This window comes from Neolamprologus multifasciatus, chromosome 9 (assembly GCF_963576455.1).
Source record: "Neolamprologus multifasciatus chromosome 9, fNeoMul1.2, whole genome shotgun sequence".
Lineage (NCBI taxonomy): Eukaryota > Metazoa > Chordata > Actinopteri > Cichliformes > Cichlidae > Neolamprologus > Neolamprologus multifasciatus.
The window spans coordinates 27,155,304-27,176,051 of NC_140447.1; the positions used below are offsets into that span (position 1 = coordinate 27,155,304).

Below are 20,748 nucleotides of genomic sequence, written 5' to 3' on the forward strand. Positions count from 1 at the left end.
TGTTTGTGTGAGTAGCTGGGGTGGGGGAGGCTTCTGATGATCAAAGCCTTAAGAAGTCTGTGCTCAGCAGGTAGGGAATGTGTTTGGTGAGCTTGAAGGAAGTGTGATCCACTCTATATACAAACCCTGAAAATGTGGCGTATGATTCTACCATATGGACATCACTGCAAGGGAATTCTTAACTAAAGGTGGTGGGGAAAGCTACTTAAAAATTTTTTTTTAAAAATGAAGAAAGCTAACGCAAACAACCCAGAGGCTTACATCTGAAACATTCCTTTTATGGGGTTTCTTAATATGAACAAACATTGTCCAGTGTTTATGAATAAAAATGATTGTTTCAGGGTATCTATTCAAAGACTTCGCTCCTCTCTTGTGATGCAGCAGCTCGACAGTGGACATGAGCGAGCATAGTAGCTTGCGTCGAGAGAATGCGTTGCGACCGATGAAGGGCTAACATGATCACCATGTGTCATCCTGGCACAGGGCCTGACACGCAACTATGGCTGTTTCATAATTCATCAGACCTCAGCCGAGAAATAAAACAGCAGTCCTTGTCGAGAGCATTTAATCCAAGCACACTTTGAGTGAAGATGTCAACAATCTGTCAACTTCATTTGATGCTCAACTTGTCACGGCTTCTGACAAACACCTACACAGTAAAGTGACAGAGAACAAAAGAGGTGTGGGGAGAGGCAGGGCGGAGAGAAGAAAAATAAGATCCGGCGTGACAGCTGTGCGAACGTGTCGCAGAGAGATGCACACGCCGTCTGTCTGAAACTCACGCCTTTGCATTTACAACGTCAGATGAGTTTTATCGTTCCCCTTGAAATTCCACCCATTTCCTCCAAATGAAATTCAGGTATCAGGTTTGGTCACTTCTCCACTCACGAGTGAAATATGAACTCCCCCCCTAAATAGCATTGAGTACTCTGTCCACAGAAAGATCGACTCAGCACTGTTAGATAATTTGCTTCTCTTGTCAATTTGCCTCCCTGGTCCCTGCGCTGTCCTTTGGCATAAAGGGATCACAGACCGGCCGGCTGGGTTGGTAAACATTTGCCTGCTGTCTGCAGTTTACTGACACCATGTCACATGATTTGCTTGCATTCTTTTATTGTTGAACCCATTTGCTGCAAAGTTGCTTGGGTGTGCCTAACTGTGCCCAGTAATTGTTTTGATGGTGTTCCAAAATAGCCGCTGACTTTAGTCAAACATTAAATGTCAGATGAACAAGTTATCCCAGTTTTTGGGATAGATATCACTACTAGAAAAGAAAAAAAAACACAAATGCAATCAGTTTTTTAAAAAAATGGGACGGTTAACTGATTCCACAATGTGGACTACGGGCAGCGAAACTGATAAGGACAGTTATAATAAAGAAAAAGAAAATGCACTCCATCAAATCTAGGCTTTGACGAATCAGAACAGAATAAAAAAATCTGGCCTCCATCAGACTTGATGTCAGTATTTATTTAACAAAGAAAAAAGGCAGAATGCAGAAGCAATGACCGAAAAACTTGGAGAACCACCTATAGGAGCAATAACTTTAAATAAGGAACTCCTCCTCACAATGTTGCTTCAGTTCATTGAGGTCATTGATTTATGCCCAGCTCTCTTCAGCTATTGTCAGTCAAGTTGAGGTATTTAAAGACCTTAAATCTTTTTCTTTCTTTCAACTGTTCTATTGTAAATTTGCTGATGTGGCTGGCATCATATTCCTGTTGCTTGACCCAGTTTGGGCTCACATTTAACCCATTTAACCCTAGAACACTTTGGTATACGGGGTAGTTGATGGTCCACTGAGTGATGAGATCACATCTCCAATGTGATGTCATCTGTCCAAAGGACATTGTTCCAACAGTCTTGTGGTTTGTTCAGATGCAATTTTGTAAACCTAAGCTGTGCTGTCATGTTCTTTTTAGAGAAAGGGCCTTTCTCCTGGCAACCCTTCCAAACAAGCCATACTTGTTCCGTCTTTTTCTAATTGTACTGTCATGAACTTGAAAATTTAACATGCTAACTGAGGCCTGCAGAGTTTGAAATGTAACTATTGGGTTTTTTTGCAGTTTCTCTGAGGATTGCACAGTCTGACCTTAGGGTGAATTTGCTGGGATGTTCATTCCTGGGAAGAATGGCAACTGTCTTGTCTTTCAGACTTTGTTATATTCTGTTAAGTAAAACCCTAGAACCAGGGTTTTAATAGTTTTGCAATTTTCATTAGTTTTTATTTTTATTTAGTTTTGACTTCATATTTTCAATTTTATATCAGTTTTAATTAGTTTTTACCAATTGTTGGCTAGTTTAGTTTAGTTTTTATTTTTTTGAAAATCCTTAGTTTCAGTTTAGTTTTGATTAGTTTCAGTTATAGTTTTAGTTGTGTTTGCAATAATTAAGTGTAACAAAATCCCAGTTTCATCATATCAGTCATTCTCTTCTGCTTATCCTTGGGTATGTTGCTATTCCAGCTACCATACTGCACCCTGGACAGGTCGCCTGTCTGTCGCAGGGCTAACACGCAGAGACAGACAACTCACATTCCCACCTATGGGTTCTTTAAATAAATAAATAAAGGCAGATGAACAACCATTGATACCAGGCAACTATAAAATGTATATCTTGGCCCCAATGAGACTATTAACTCTTGCAGCACCGGGTGTTCGTAATTTTGGTTCAAGTGAATTGATAAACTTTTTGAAGGTAATTGACTCACACAGTTGTGTAGATATCCCCGTCCTGTTGTCTCGGGATGCATCACGCTGCCTCGCCTGGGGTTAGCTTCTGTTTTCTGGGGATGAGGGTTGAGTGTGCTCCCTTACCTTCTCAAGCTAAGCTAGGTTAGCCTTCTTGTGTGAGCTTTTCAAGTGCACTTTAAGGTTTGTGGGATTTTTTTCCCTTTAGAAATGTCCCTCATAATTTGTCTCTTTCCACTACAAGACACTTGCTTTATCCAAAACACAGTCATATTCAAAGTAATCCCAAATTGGACTCTGGCGCTTTCTCCCGACTTTTCCTGACATGATTCTGCGCGTGGACGGAGCAGCAACACAGACGACTCGACTAACGTGCTGCCACCTGCTGGCATAATGAGACACAGCAAGAAAAAAACCTGGAAACTAAACTTCATTTTCACCCTTGACTATTGTATGACACGCACACATCAACAAAAACTAAACACATTTTTGCTATAAATTCAGTTAATTTTAGTTAGTTTTGTGAACACTCATTCCAGTTTTAGTTAGTTTTCCCTTTTTTGTTTTTATTTTTATTTCCGTTAACGAAAATGTTTTTTCACTTCTAGTTTTCGTTATTTCGTTAGTTTTCGTTAACGATAATAACCTTGCCTAGAACTAAAGGAGGGTATGTGAAATAGACATATTTTAGATGTGGATAATGAAGATTTCAAAGTCTAACTGGTGCGGTTGTATCAGGCTGTATCAGCCTGTACAACACAAACGATGAAACACAGGGAGTCTTTCTGTCCCTATCATGTACAAGGATTGTCAAAAATATATATTTTATTTTTTTCTAATCAGAACAGTAAACTGAAGAGGAAAAGCAGAAACAGTTTCGAAAATTCTCCCTCGTAACTCTACAAAATGCGATGGATCAGGAATGAAACAGAACAATCACACACCCCTTTGAGCCGCAGTAATTTAAACAGCCTCTTCACTAAAGGTGCCACACTTAGCAACCTTCGAAAATGTCAGCAGACTCTGTTTAAATAACCGAAATGGCCTCGTCCCAGCTCAGGGAACTCGAGGGTGGAAAGGGTTAATTATACAATAGGCACACTGCCGGCAGTGGAACTTTCTGACAGGTGTAATCAAAGGTCACAAACTTCGTATTTTCTGTGTAGATGGAAGATAAAAGCATGTTTGTTCTAGAAAAGACATAACTGTCTTAAAAGCTTGGGAGTGACTTTTCCAAAGCTGAGATAAAGTGGAATTACCCTTTAACCTGAACTGTCCGTGTTCAGTTTCTATGCCAACAACTAAAGAATCATTGGAGTCTCACTTGCCAGCGTGTGTGTGTGTGTGTGTGTGTGTGTGTGTGTGTGTGTCAGTGTGTGTGTGGGTATTTTCTATTGACTGCAGTTGTCAAAAAAGAATTGTGAGATGTTACCTTGATATAGTTTCACTTATATTTCCACAATATGGCCTCAAATATGTGGAGTTTCTAACATACAAATGCTGATATAACTGCCTCCTTTTGTTCTTTTAGGTTTGTTTTTGTTTTCCAGCTTAATGATGGCCTCCATCACTTGCATAAACATCTCTTTGGACCTCATAATGAGATGATGAAAAGTTATGAATTACACATTCAACAGTTGGAATCACTTACAGGTCTTTTGTCTGTTTTATTTGTCACTGGGGGGAAAAGAAAGGGCGCAGGCGTCGGCTGGCCATGAAACTGCTTGTGAGTGAACTGAGCAATTACGTTTGAGCCTCTGAAAATAGAGAGCTATGTATAAAAATGACTCTAATTACTAAACAGTTAGTGCAATACTTTTGTTAAACCCCTTGAGTTAAGGCTGAAAGTCTGCACTTCAATCACATCTTGATTGTTTGATTTCAAGCACTGCAGTGTTGTACAAAGGGAAAAGTGCAAAAAAAAGAAAAAAATGTCAAATACTGATGTATATGTGGTGTACAGTTGTGAGATTTCCTTGTAAAAAGATTTAACACTCACACTTAACCTTTAATTAACAAAGTAAAAAGAAGCAAACATTTCTTTGATGAGCTAAGCTGATTCACACATTGAAACCAGGCATAACCAACACGCCACATGTTAATGAAAGCTATAATAAAAAATATAAAGTCTTGCCACTCAGCAGTCACCTTAATAACTCATTCCATGCAGTTCTTTCAGACTAACCATCATAATTAATCACCATTCAAATCTGACAACGAACTGCGCAAAAGTTTTGACTTTGCTTCAAATCAGATTTAAAAATCCTTTTATTTCCTGGCATGTTAAACTTCCACTGCATATGCAAAGTTTCAGTTTAACAGTTTCATTTATGACTCAGTCCTGAGTTCCAGCGCAATCTGTGTCCCGAGCTCATTCCACTAAAGCACTGAAGGAGTGCCATGACAATTAAGAATATGGATGTAGGAAGCCTAGGAAGAAGATTAACAAAAGGTTAACTTAGCTACATATTTACTGCTGTGACAAGGAAATGTGCCTGCCACCATATGTCTCACACTTTCATCAGCGTAATAACACAATGGATTAATGTGTGTCTCTTTGGTCTTTCTGGGAAACGGGAGGACATTTGCCATCTTAGTCATTACAGAATTTTCCTATAGCTTTCTACTTATTATTCAGCGAGTGTTGTGTCCCTGCCTATTATACACATTATACAAAGTCCTATAAAAAAGTATTTGCCCCCTTCATGACTTTATTGGGTTTTTTGTATATTTGCCAAACTACAATGTTTCAGATCATGAGCCGAATTTTTAATGTCAGACAAAGATAACTCAAGTGATTCAATTCAGTTGAATTCAGTTTTATTTATATAGCACTAAATCAGCGGTCCCCAAGCTTTTTTGCGCTACGGACCGGTTTATGCCCGACAATATTTTCACGGACCGCCCTTTAAGGTGTCACGGATAAATACAAGAAAATAAAACTAGTACCGGTACCGGAAAAAAGAAGATTTATTCATAACACACGTGAAAAGACCCAGGAAAACCGAGTTAACAATAAAAACGATAACAAAATAACGCTGAAAACCGATAAAAACCCTGAAAACTATACATTTCACACTTGAGCCTCAACTCTCGCGGCCCGGTACCAAACGACTCATGGACCGGTACCAGTCCGAAGCCTGGGGGTTGGGGACCGCTGCACTAAATGACAAGAACAGTTGCCTCAAGGCACATTACATGTTAAGGTAAAGACCCTACAATAATACAAAGAGAACAGAAAAAACCCAACAGTCATTTGACCCCCTATGAGCAAGAAAAACTCCCTTTTAACAAAGAAACCTGCAGCAGAACCAGGCTCAGGGAGGGGTGGCCATCTGCCACAGCCAGTTGGGGTTAGTGGAGGAAGACAGAATGAAGATGCACAGGTCAGGTAAATACAACATCATTCATTAAGGGGGGAAAAAAGCTATCCAAACCCACCTGGTCTTATATGGAAAAGTATACGCCCCCCATTTTTTTAAACCATCAATAAATTGTAATTAACCTCATGTCTTTTTGGAAAGCTGAGTTCAATTTCATTAGGCACACCCAGCTCTGGTTACTGTCAGACCAGCTGAATCAAGTAATTGCTTAAATAGAAGCTGTGTGACAAACTGAATCATGCCACAATCTAAAGACACAGCTGAGAAAGAAATTCCAGCAAACAACAGTGAGAGGCATGAGATCCACAAATAGAGAAAACTATTAACAATGGTGAGCCTTCTCATGAGTGGCCAACCTACCAAAAATACAGTGCACAACTCACCCAGGAGGCCACGAAAGAACCCAGAACAACATCTGAAGAACTGCAGGCCTGAGGCTTCAGTTAAGGTCAGAGTTCATGATTCAACAATAAGAAAGAGACGGCGGGTGAGAATGTCATCTTTAGTAGAGTTCCAAGGCAAAAATTCACTGCTAACCAAAGACAACCCAAAGTCTCATCTCACATTTGCCAAAACTCATTTTGATGATCCCCAACAATTTTTGGAAAATATTCTGTGAACTGACAAGACAAAAATCGACTTTTTCTGAAGTTTGCAAAGACTTGATTACAGATTTATGCTGCCAAGGGTGATACAACCAATTATCAGGAATAAGGGCCAATTACTTTTTCACATAGCGCCAGGTTGGTTTGGGTGGCTGTTTTCCCATAATAAAGGAAATCATCTTTTAAAAAATATATCCCATGCTAAAATTAAAATATGTTTCGTTGACAAATATAAGTGTGAAAAACATGTACAAGACTAAGAAATCAGGAAAGGGGGGAAATGTTTTTTTACAGCACTGTATGTTGTCTAATATATCAATTTAAGATTTAATTTCCTTGATTTTAGCTACACTAAACTGTGTAAAAGCAAAACACATATAAACAGAAAAATTACAGGTCTAGAGACCATTGTAAGCACGTATAGTGTGTGCACTCCCCTACATGCATTTCATGCATTTTGCAGACCAATATTTCCCAAGTGCTTCCCAGCATTGTTTCTGTGATGTCAATAGTAATTTAACTTGCAGGGTGAATCTGGCAGAGCATTTTCAGCTGGTAGAGATCTTATTTTGTCAGGAGCCAGAGAAAAATATTCCACTTGTGGATGTCCATATGAGGCAGGAATACAACTGAGGCCTTTTTTTTTTAGCTATTGCGATCATAGCTCAGTGTTATATTTCCACACTGCAATATGGTTTTTCTTTAACTTAATGGTCACCAAGAAAAAGTGTGCCACTTAACAAATGGACTGCTTTGCTCAATATGCAATTAGCCTATATCGCTGGTTGGAAGTTTTCAGTCCACCAAAGAGAGTTTTGACAGAGTGAATATCTAAAAATGGCAGTATACTGTGTAGAAATCAATCCCCTTTCTCTCCATTGATTCCATTAAAAGCCTTTTTGGAGATTGATTACACTGAAAGCCTCCGTCTGCTTAGGATTACAGTTGCACAGTTCCAATCTCATTTTTTACAGTCCAAAGATATGGGCGTTTATTCCATTACACTGCAAGGTGCAACGCCTGGAGAACATCAGAGACCACCCTTTTCTAAGAATAATACTTTGTACAGATAGTAGAACATCCGTTTGAGTATTGGGTATTGCCCTGCTTTCTCCGATAAGTGTTATCACTCTTGTCAGTGCCTTTCAAGATCAGTTTTCTACTATCAAGATATAAAAAATGCATGATTCGCAAAATCTGAAAACAACATTGCAACGTGAAGCGATCCGCGTGTTTCCAACTCATTGTTGTGCTGCTGCTTGCAAGCACTGACCATAACACACACGCTTATTTCAGTGAACTGGGCAATGTGTGGACTTGCATTGTTTTCTGGCAAACCTGAGTCTGTGAATGTAATATGCAGTAGCTTAGAGGTCTAAAAAAACCGAAGGAAAACAAAATAAATTGCATATAGATTTCTTTGTATGCCGTTGCTCTCCATACTGCTCCCTTATCTCTGTAATGGAATATTTATCAGTAAAGAGCACAGCAAAAATAATGTTGCTCATGGCAACTGAATGCATAAAACATTTTGTTATTTCACAGCGTTTGTATATCGCCAAAATAAATGATCAAGAATATTAGGGCCTGTACGGGAGGGGAATCCTTAGTCAGCAGCTTTTGGTTGAGGGTGAACTTGGGGACAGTGTCCTTGCTAGGCCATAGCGTGATTCATTTATCTGTCACTTATTTCTGCTGAGCAAACCACTATCTGCTGGTGGGATGTTTATGAATACATCCTCAAAATGATACGAAAGCAATAACACTTCACAAGATCCGGGATATTTCGCAGAAAAAATCGATCAGATATGTCTCTTGAAATTGCATTTCTCTCACTCGCGAGTTGTTTAATATTGTATGCATTTCACTGCTCTGTTGCTGTGCGTATAGGAAGGAGGCAGCTGCGTTTTGCATATGACTGTGCGTGACCTTTCGCTGGTCCTCTGTACTGCTTAGCACAGAATTCTGGCACGCTGGGTGTTGTTGCTGAAAAGATAAGCGCTCATCCTGAAATCTGTCTCTGTGATGCTGGCTTCTCAGTACCACACTTGCATTTTAAAAGGTTACTCTGGGATGCCAACTTGACTCTGCACATTGCCCAAGGCCGTGCTGTCTTGCCAGCCCCTCTCTCATGGCCCACCTCCTCTGGCTTCTACCAATAGGATGTGGATCGGGAAGGTGATGTGGGACAGGGCAGGAGGTTTATGGGTCTCGCTTTGAGTGCCAAGCCAAGCCAGAGGACAGAAACGTAAAAGAAGAAAAATGAATATCCACCCAAACATTTACTTTAGAATGGACTTACAGCATCTTTTTCACATAGTCTAAGTGTAAAAACAATCCCTTATGATCAGTGTTGGGGAGTAACGGAATACATGTACCGCCGTTACGTATTTAAAATACAAAATATGAGTAACTGTATTCCGTTACAGTTACCGTTTAAAAAGGTGGTATTTAGAATACAGTTACTTTGTTGAAATAAATGGATTACACGGCGGTACTTCCCTGTTTCATATTGTGGCGGGTCAGGACTGTTTGGGTTTTGTTTGACAGCTACGTTCTGTTGTTCCAGGCGGCAGCGTTACGGTTGCCATGGTTACAGGGTGACGCTCTCTCTGCGCGTTTCCTGGGTGAGAGAGGCCTTTTTGTTGTTGTTGTGCTAAGCTAATAGGCAGAATGCTACCGGTATAGCTCTAAAGAATGTAGCATCATAGGCAGTGTAGTCCGTGCTGCAGGGAGAATGGACTGCCATACCCGTTATGTGTCTGTGAGCGAGGGAGGGAGAAAAAGGAAAAGTACGAGCTGTCATCGAGCAAAAACGGGAGCTGGAAGCATGTAAATATAATAATAACCACTGCAGCCAAGAAGAGTGCCTGACGAGCCCAGTTGTAAGTAAGCTATTAAGACTCGACTGTACACCGTGTTCGTGTTTTCCTCCAAAAACAATAAGTTCCGTTGGAGCAGCCTTTCAACGCCTCTCTCTGTCTCTCGCTAGCAAAGTTAACCCAGACAACAAAGTAAAGCTAGTTTTCGGCTACGAGCTCGACACAGAACCCGACGTATTAGCCAGAGGTCCCTTTACTACGGTTCGGAGCTGCGGACCTTCAGTAACAGTAATAAATCACAGCAATAGTACATTCATGTAGTTGTAAACAGCATGATAATATATTAAGTAATCCAAAGTATTCAGAATACGTTACTCTCATTGAGTAACGTAACGGAATATGTTACAGAATACATTTTGGGGCATGTATTCTGTATTCTGTAATGGAATACATTTTAAAAGTAACCTTCCCAACACTGCCTATAATAATACATGAGTGCTCAGGCTTTGTCTTTATTAACTTTGTGTAAAAATGATGCTTTTAAGGACAACAAGGATGTGTGGCCTGTTAGCTTCCCTCATAAATCAATTAAATTAATAAGGCTGAAAAAAAAACACCATCTACAAACAGCCACATTTTTAAATACTGTCACACAAAATTAAAGACTCAAATGTAGCATTTAACCATACAGCTGTGGCTGAAGTTTCATTATAAAGTGCTGTGCATAGTGCAGCATGTTGCCTTTGTTACCTACACGGCAAGACTCTAGCTTCCTTGCGGTTCTTGTGTTGTCACACGATTTGCTGCGGTTTCCTTCCTTAATTGGAATTTCTGCCACACAGCAGACTGAAGACTTGACAGCGCGTCCGCATTTTTAGTTTTGCCTGAGTCCATCTTGTCACTAACTACATCTGCACAGCGCTGGGTTCAGTTGGTCTCAGTGAAGGTGTGATTACCCTTTGCTCTCTAGTCTTCAAAGGATTCAAACGAGAGAAAAGGTAGCATTTTCATTTCCTAGAGAAAGGCTGAAATCGCAAACAGTTTATATACAAGACAAACTGCAAATTGCTTCAGCATATTACACCCACATTCGGCTCACTAGGAATTTTGTTTATACTGGACAGTTTTACAGCACACAAGGATGGGTGCCCGTCCCATCCATCTGTGCATAATGTGTCCAAAACGGAAGATATCAATGCATATCGTGCCTCAAACTGCCTAATAAGGCTGCTGTTTTCAAACAATGAAAAGTTAGAAGGAAAAAGTTCCCATTATTCGAGGTGTATGTTAGTAAAACGGTCACACACCCATGTATAGATTAAAAGAGTTATCGGTTGCTGTTCCTCCTGCATGCTCGCCATCAGGAAATCCTTTCCTGATGCAATTCCAATGTAAGAGATAAGGGACAAAATCCGCAGTGCTCATTCTGTGCAAATATGAATTGTAAGCTTCATCCCAAACTAATATGAGGTTTGCGCTGATGGATTAGTCACAAGGGTATCTTTCAAAAATTAAGTCTTTCTAGGACAAAATTTCCTCTTTGTGGTCTTCTTCCTTTACCACGGCTCAGAAAGTAAACGCTGTCCATCGATGTGCAAAAAATGAAACGTGATATTAACAGGACTGAATGTGGGAGGTTTCCACTTGGTTTGGAGAAACCTCGGAACAGTAACTGTGGATATAGTTACCTATAAGGAGTACGGCTCGACTTGTGGCAAGTTATTCTGTTTCTATATAAAAACAAGTAACGAATGTGAAAAATGGAAGCAATATAAGGCGGGGGCATGGAATCCAACCAATGAAATCGAATGGAAGTAGAGACGGTCTAACAAATTGACGATGATGATTACATTACGATAACTGTTATTCTAAGCTTCACTGGAAGCCACACATCCGCTATATATATTTATATTAGGGGTGCAACGATACACAAAATTCACGGTTCGGTTCGGTTCGATACTTTGGTGTCACGGTTCGATATTTTTTCGATACAAAAAAATGTTCATGCCTTTTTAATTTGTCATTTATTAAAATTATAAATATATATTTTAACTCAAAAGTACAGTTTTTAAATTTAATGTTGCTGAAACAACAAAGTAATAAAAAAAAAAAAATCTCTCTGATTGAGAAATCACTCATCTTTGGAAAAGAGAGTTTATTACAGAGAAATGGCTCTTTCCAAAATAAAAGCTATACTATACGCTTCTTCTGGGCTATATTCTCAGCAGCATATTAAACATATCAGGTCCCCATAAGGAGAATCATGTGCTAACGGCTGTCTAAATGACTCGGGTAAAGTTTGTAGCATGCGTGCTTGTTGTTTTTGTCTGCTTCCACTTGTCTTTGCACTAGGATGATGTCGGCGTAAATGTATAGTCATATTCGTTGAGTTCCCACTAGTGCTGTCAGCGTTAATCTCGTTGAAATGACGTTAACGCCACAACACGGCAAATCTCCGTTAACGAGCTACCGCGGATCGCCCCGTGCGTGGGGCTGGATGGCCAACACGTTAACGAGCTAACTGCGCTAACGCACTAGTTCCCACCAATGTAACTGAGCATTGCGTGGCACATCCAACATACTGTTTTACTTTTGTCCATGACACGCTTACCTTCAGGGTCATACGTCACATGAAAACCAAAATAGTTCCAAACGCCAGATCTGAATGAGGGTGGGGGAGGTTCAATTTGCCATGTTGCAAGGAGCTTAACTTCTGTCTTGCTAGCTTGCCCTGCGCTCAGTGAATCTGCATTCAACTACTCCGCCTAGGCTGCACTGTCGAGCGCAGATCCACTGAGCGCTCAACACAGACAGCACCGTCAGAAGAAAAGTTGATAAAATAAATTAAAAATATAGTATTGTTCGATACATATGCGTACCGAACCGAAAGCACTGTATCAAACGGTTCAATATCGATACGAGTATTGTTGCACCCCTAATTTATATGTATATACTTTTTGGTTTATGCTCATTCAGTGTCCTTGCTGAAGTTCAGTACTAATGGTTTTCAAAGTGAGAAAACTTGTAGCATTATATTTAATATTTATCTGCAGTATTCCTGACAGTCGTGATGGAGACAAGCTAGAGAGAAGATATATGTCTGGCTGGTCCCAGATGGTCTCGCATACATGTGAATATGTACATATATTATCAGGTCTATTTCACTAATGTGACCTTTTGATTGTGTTAATTTACATATGCTTCAAGCAGCTTGATGTTTATAATGTGATATCATTACGTCAATATTTAATGTATTTAGTAGAATTGATTTAAAGCTTGTTTTAATTTATTGCTTTTACTTGTCATACTTTTTTTTCTTGCAGGCATTTCTAAAATATGAATGCAACCTTCTTTTATGGAAAATTTTGAGAATATTTGTGGAAGCTTTAAGTAATCGTTCAATATTTATCTAGCAATTCGATTGATTTTTGTTTCCATACAAAGTTGGTGTTTTTCTTTCTTTCTAACTTTTACATTTGGTATTGATACATTATATAACCAGCGGAGCGTTACTGGCTGTATGATTTTAGCCAGTTCTTATAGAAGATGACGTTGTCATGTCATTTCACATTTTCCTGATGAATTGAAACAGAGTATTTATGTCAAATTATGGTTCAGGCACACTAGTGTACAAACAGAACGCCTGCTTCCTTGTGACTAGTAAAAATCAGTGGTTGCCTAGTGATTGCACTGAATTGTTTTCACATTCAGAGACCAGTTGCATGTGTTGCACTCTGTGGGCGATTGGATAGGTCGACTGGTGGGAGGGAACCTGTCTCCAAACAATGTCATTTCTAAATGCAGACAGATTGTAGCACATTGAAATAAGAAACTCAATTGTTTGCAAATTAGTTGTGTTCTCATTATATATCTATACAAAACCAAGGTTGCTAACTACATTTTGCAGTTAAATTGCTGTCCTGGAGCAACTACATCACTATTTTTATAGTTCTGTTTCAAACCTATGAGGTTCTGGCTTAACTCTAAATGAAAGTAGGTGATGTGAATTTCTTTTTACTGCGTATTACTGTGAATGTAGATGGCAACAGATTTACATTTTTGTGTTGATTCACAGTTAATTGCTGTATTATCACAAACAGACTGCATGTAATTTAACCCTGGAGAACCCATGAGGTCAGAGCCGACCCCATTGGTTTTCTAGGGAACCCATGGGGTCAAATTTGACCCCATGGGTTCTCCAGGGTTAAACTTGAGCCTATTCAGTAACAGCGTGTCATACTGAGAGCAGAGTGACTCCACCTCAGTGTTGTTTTATTGTCATCTTGATGCACAGAAGTTGCTTTGAAGGTGATAACGGACCGTGAGAGGTCGAAAAACTGGTCCCCACTTTTAAAGCAACATGATTGCAAGTTCATTGCACACGGTCATCATAATTTTGGTCATGCCACGATCTCCAGCAACTGTCTTTCCAAGTTTGACTGCAGTATTAAACAGTGTGGAGGAGTCTGTTTGCAGTAGCACCTGTCTTATAAAATAGTGTTGTTTTTCTGTTAGGTTTAAGGTTGGAATTAAACTTAAGATTAGGCATGAGGTTAGGGGATGTGTGGTTTATGATCAATGTTATGTCCACACTCACACATGTGGACATACACATGCATACCTACCCCACAGAGCCTGCTAGATTACTCCCATCTCTGCTGGCACACGCTGCTATTGGGAACACTGGGCCTGTGTGTCCTGCGTGGTTGGCTGGCCAGTGTGCTGTGTGTCCTGGGGGGGCTCGAGTCACTAGGCTTAGCTGCTGCTGCTGCCACTGACCACAGCCATCTGAACTCCTTTCCTATTCTGACCCCAGGCAGCACACAGTCTGCTGCTTCATTAGGTCACTCCGCCACCTCTAGCTGGCGGGGGAATTTGAAGGCAGGTCCAGTCTGGATTACCATATGGCTTCTCTTGGTTATGCTGTCATGAAATATGAATCCAACACAAAGAATACTGCTCGGAACGTGCTCAGAAGTGTCACTGCCCAGTTCAGTACTGCAAGAACTCTGGGTGCCATCGATGATGCAAAGATTTCATCAGGGTTGAAAGTCTCGAGTTTTTTTTTTAGTTGGGAGTCAATCAGGGGAAAAGTCCACATTGTTTACTTTAGCTTACTGTCACTGCCCTTTATTTCTTCCTGTGTAAATGCACAATAAATGTGCATTTCTGCTGGAAAATTTAACATCTCATACGTGCAGCCCACAAAGGGAAACTAAACCAAAAGAAAGAAGAGATTCTCCTACATCATCCCCAATTAGTGCAAAAAATATCATTGAAATGCTCTGCAAAACAGACTTTTAAACTGCAGCCGTGGAGTATCAAGGTAGGGAAGTTGTAAAGGTCAGCTTTACTCCTTGAAGCCCAGATGGTGGAGTTTACATGCCTGGGAAGTCTATATAATGTGTGTACATCATATTTCTATATTGTACCATGCTGTTTTCTGTTTACTGAAATATAAAAAAGATCGCCTACAAACACAATCATCCTACTATTTTTCCCTCTTTTTTAATATGCTGTAGTTGAGAAAATAGAAGGTAATGGGGACATATAGTAAAACACTGGAAGAATGACTGGAAATGAGTTGAAATGTCTCAGGAATCTGGGAGTATATTTCACCCAACTGGCAGCCTTCGACTGCATGATGAAGAACTGGAGCGGCTTCGGATTCACGTTAATAAACTTCTCCGGCCCCGTTTGCCATTTCTGACAGGTGTTGGCCCTGTGTAAGAAAAACAATATCTCAAACTCCCAGCCTAAGCTTTGAGACAACCTTTGGGGTGTTGAATGTCACCATCTGTTGAGGACCTGCTTAGTTGAAGTCATTACAGCACGTGGAGGGAGAGCTCAGCTCCAGCTCTCTCGTGAGGGCCACGGTTTATTGCACAGAAACTTAGGTGGGCCCCGATCTGATTTCAGAGGCTCGGTTGGTGATCGTTGGGAGCATTTTGGTTGACATTATCCACTTCTAATTGTAGCACACATTCACTCCCTCAAATGCTGAAGTGATTTACTGACCCAAACAAATAATTGGATACAAGTGCAGTCAGGTAGTGAGAGCCAGGTACATTACTGCCGCATTTTAGACACTGACATGGAGGCTGCAATCTTCCACGTAACTACAAAACAACCGTAAGTTATAGCATTTGAACAAATAAAGCTAATTTCTTTGGTTTACGAACGTAAGCATTTTGTTTAAATGCTAATCAGCATACAAAGAAGTCCTTTAAACTAGCTGGTACCTTTGTTTACCTCAAAAACTAAGAATTTAAAGGCTTTTTGTTGAATGTAGGGATAAACAAGTCATGATATGTTATCACAGAGATGCCTTTATATTCCTCTTTTATAAGTATGTTTAATTATACTTTACTCTGATGCTTCTTGTTGCTGTTAGCATGCATTTCTTTGGCACTTATTATTTTATTGTTTGTTTAGGGCAGGATGTATGGAGGACCAAACTGTCCAAATCAAAAACAAATAAAGTAATAAATAAAAATTATTTAGCAAATACACCTTTCTAGTACCAAGTTGGACACACTTTTATCTTCAGACGAGTCTTAATTCTTTACAGCACTGATACAAAAAGGTGCTGGAAACATTCCTCTGAGATTTTTGTCCATCCTGATCTATGATCTATGAAGTGCATCTTCCATTCCACTGCATCCCAAAGGTACTCTATTGGATTGAGATCTTGTGACCATCTGGTGAGGTCATTTGAGCACAGTGATCTCATTGTTGAAGAAACCAGTTTGAGATGATCTCAGCTTTGTGACATGGCACGTTATGTTGCTGGAAGCAGCCATCAGAAGATGTTTACGCTGCCATCACGGGATGGTCAGTCAGGTAGATTGTGTGCCAAGAAAGTATCTCTCACATGGTTACACCATCACCACCAGCCTGATCTGTTGATACACGGCAGGATGGATCTGTGCTTTCATGATCACAACACCAAATTGTACCTCTACCATCGGAGTGTTGCAGCAGAAATGGAGACTCAATCTATTTGGCAATGATGCCACATTTCAAATCAAAATAAATAAATACATTTCAAAAGATGTTCTCTACCAAGATGACCTCTACATCCCACAATGTCTTAGCATTATACAGTGTAGTACAAGGTTTGGCAACCCTGGGCACTTGGGCCACAGCTGGCACGCGAAGGGTTAACTGATGGCACGACACGCAGTGACTTAATCTGAGAAGGTGCATTAAAAATAAACGACCACCGGTGCACATCGCAAATTAGCTTGCATAGACACATCAGTTGTGTCACAACCCCAACTATCAGATTCAACTTGTAACTGGCTAAAAAACTTAGCCTACCGATGAGAGGGACGTTGCTAGCTGGCACTTGTCCAAGCAATGTTGATGTTTCCACATTCCGCTACTTCAAATGCTTCATGAGCTGACCGCTCGGAAATACACACAGATACAATACTGCACTATGCCAACATCTGCGAACAAATATAGTTCTATAAAGTTGTTCTATATAGTGTGTAACTGTTCATATAGAGCGTTATTAAATTTATTGCTGATGCAATGATTGATATGACACATTGACTTCTGAGGAAATTTTAGATGGCACTCATCTTCAGAAAGGTTGCCGACCCCTATGTAACTCCAAATAGGGCTGGGCTATATCATACCGTTCACGGTAATACCGGTGTAATTTTGGGCAACGATAGGAAAATGAAATATCGCGATAGAATATCGGTAAAACGCGCATGCGCAGTGCCTTTGTTTACATACGCACATGGCGGCGACGCAGAATGAGAAGAACGAAAGCGGATCGTTGAATGAAACAGATGAACCAGAATTGGTTTGTAAAAATGCTGCAACTTCAGTGGTGTGGAACTGGTTTAGCTTTTGTCCCTCAGATACACAACAAAGCACTATTTTTGGTAGAGCATGCTAGCGGGCCGTCGTTATTACCGTGTTGTTTGGAAAATACGGATCACTTAAAATCAATCCTTTGATTTTTCTGAAAATCGACAGTGCCCCTTATAATCCAATGACCCTTATGTATGAATTCTGGTTGTGTTTACTGACCTCGAAATGATTTTATGTACACGGCACTCGAAAATCTGTCAAATGTTTTAGTACGACTTTGCTAAGTTACAAACCCGCACCGCTTGATGGCTTGTCAGAGCATTACGGCTATCGTAGGCAGGAGCCCCACGGAGTGATACGTACTGTGCTTCAACATAATATTACCGTATTGTGTGTGTATAACCTCTTTTTAAGTTTTGTGGATATTATACATGGTTATGCTGGGGACATGTCGGCCAATTTCCACTGGAAATGCCTTTTGGATAAACTGTCAGCAAGGAATTTGCACTGTTAAATTTTTATATAACTTTAATGCACATAAGAAACAGCTGCTTGTTTAAGTGAAAATACATTGATGGGGTTTTTTGCACTAATAAAGTTGTGGAGTTGTAAAGCATTTTGTCTAGTGTGAATTATATCGTCAGTTATATCATTATCGCAAATTTTCAAATGTATATCGTGATAAATATTTTTGGTCATATCGCCCTGCTCTAACTCCAAATACTTTACAATATATTTTTGTTTTTTTCTGAAAAAACATCTGTATTTTGCTGGCAGAACCAAACATCTGTACCCCAAAAGCCATGAGATGCAAAGTCTACTGAGAGGTCTCTCTTTGCTTTATTGCTATTAGAGAATTTTTTTATGTAAAAAGGTAATGTAGTCATTTCTTTTTTAATACAATTAAATAGATAAGTAGACTTTAAGTGAGCATAAAATGCACAGTTGCGTTCAGTGAAGCTCCCCTCAGCTGTAAGAATCCAGCTGTGTTCAGTCACCAGCTGTAATTATTTTCTTCTCTTTTGCAAATATGCAAAAAGCATGTACAGTAGATTGGACGCCCACCCTTTGAAGATACTTAGACGCCAATGCACAATTAGTTCCGCCAGTCTTTCATGGTAAATAGAGTTTGATTGAGTTTTCTGGTGTCGATGTTCAGGCTGCAGGGCTCTTCATCTTTTATTCCTGCCTCAGGTTCCTGTCACACAGCAGCCAGCGCTGAGACTGAGGTGCAGAGATTTACCATAGCCAAACTTATCTGTGACCAGATAATTCTGCCGAGAGGAAGGTATTATGTTTCTCAAAACCAACTCACAGCCATAGAATCCTGGTTGATGCGCCTCTCATGTGGCCATCATATTGCCTGAATGGATTTCAAGCAGTGATGTGGAACAATTCCTCTGAGAAAGGTACCCATTCAAATGAAGATAAAGTCATTAAACTGCAGCAGCTGTCCTTGGATCTTTGCTTTTTCCTCGATTGCCTGTGATGAAAATGTGTGCCGCATATGTTTCAAGGATAAGATACTCTTGAGAATGATGTTCATTCTCAGCGCGTGAGTATTGAGTGGTGTTTTTCTCTATTACTGCTCTAGTGCTGTCACTTGTCAGTTTTTCACATCCAGTCATTGTCAATCAGTATAAATCAGTTTCACTTTTACAGCTGAGCAATCATAAACTTTAAAGGTGTCGACGAGAGCGCGTAGACATTCGTCTCCACGCGCACGCGAACGCACACTTTCAGAGCTCATTTCTAGCTGCACATCGCGGTGCAGAACTTATCCAGCATCCCGTTGAGTGGATGTATTTACACCCACCTTGTCTCGTCTCAGGGATATCTGCCTGCTGGCCTGGCATTCTAGCGATTTGTTAGCACCTGGCACATTTCCCGTCTCCTTTGAAAAACCAGATCTGCCTCATACCTGGCTGTGTCCATCCCTCCAAGCTGAATGGGGCATCGCTGTCCCACAGGCATGCAACATGCTATCTTCAGAATGTGTTGCATGCTCAGTTGGCACAGAGGGGAAGGCGTACCAAAATATTTTACTCAGCAACAAATGTTTATTTTGGTAAACCGTCATACATAGTCACTGTTGTACCATTATCCATATAACTCTTTCAAATCCGTATTTGAGAATTATGTATTATGATTTAACAGCGTGTGTTGTAGTGCCTCGTGGCAAGAAAGAGCGGTTCAAATTCACTTGCCACCTGGGGCCTTTCTGTGTGGCTTTTGCCTGAGTCCACATGGCTTCTGTCTGCTTCCTGCCACAGTCCAATAACATGAATGTTAAATTAATGAGGGATTCTATAAATTGACCCTACTTCGAAACTGTTCCCGTTGATAGGTCGGATAAGCTTTGACCTACCCCCAACCCCTCGATCCTTAATTGGATAAGTGGAACTGAACTGTATCTATATATATATTTATTTATCAGATGCTCATATTACATATGGTCATAGTTTCAGGTAATACGGGCGGTATGTAGGGGTGGGTATTGATAAGATTTTCACGATTACGATTCCAGTTTTGATTCTGTTTAACGATTCGATTCTTTATCGATTCTTTTTAAAAAGGAGAACACTAAGGTCGAATAGCTTAGAACTTTGTTTTATATCTTCTCTTTGAACAAGATAGAAATTTAGGAGTAACATGGCCTTACAAACCCAACAGTGAGATCTTAAGAGATCCAGCCTATGGCTCTTCAATGGGGTGTCACAGGGTCCCCAGGAAAAAAATTGTAAATGTAAAATAATAAAATAAATATTCTTCTGTAGCAATTACACAAGAATATCCAGTAATGTCCCTGCCTACAATTAAACACATTCACTTACCTAAAATCGGGGCATCTGCTGTGGCAAATGGGTGCAAACCTTTGACCACAAACTTAGTCACTGCTCGGTGACATTCGTCTATCCTGGCCTAAAAGGAGACGCTAACGGTAGACTGCAGCGAGAACTGCCAGCATCTGAGCCAGACTCTGTCTGTCTCATCATGGTCACCTAAATGCACAGTAATGGCAGGTTTTGTAATAAGGCAGATCGCGCTAACATAATATGCACTGTTAGTTGATTATTTACCTGCTGCATTAACGGGAGAGGACGTGCAAACGTTACCGCTGCTGCTGGGTTAAGATTCACGAGTCCGGAGCGGAATTAAAAACACGACATTCATTTAAGGTCATCGTGTGTTTTGTGAGCAAATGCTTTTGCATATTTGTAATGTTTCCTCCTTTAAATGAAATATCTACTTTGCAAGTATTGCAAGTTGCCCTGTTGTCATCAGCTCTCGTAAAGTATAACCAAACTTTTGAGCGTTTGAGCCGCTTAGGCGCCGTGTTTCCTGCCAGGTAAATGACACTCCGCAACGTGGTGATGTCATTCGGGGCGACTGGAATCGATAAGGGAATCGTTTGCAA

General features: G+C 40.2%; 1 long non-coding RNA gene across 1 annotated transcript; it reads right to left on the bottom strand.

Moving 5' to 3' along the window:
* Nucleotides 1-1,106: 1,106 nt before the first annotated feature.
* On the bottom strand, nucleotides 1,107-13,973 carry LOC146511692 (uncharacterized). The gene is made up of 2 exons (XR_014875904.1): nucleotides 9,735-13,973; nucleotides 1,107-9,640 (listed from the first exon to the last, which is right to left on the bottom strand). It is a non-coding gene; the product is annotated as an uncharacterized LOC146511692 (long non-coding RNA).
* Between the last annotated feature and the right edge of the window lie 6,775 nt (nucleotides 13,974-20,748).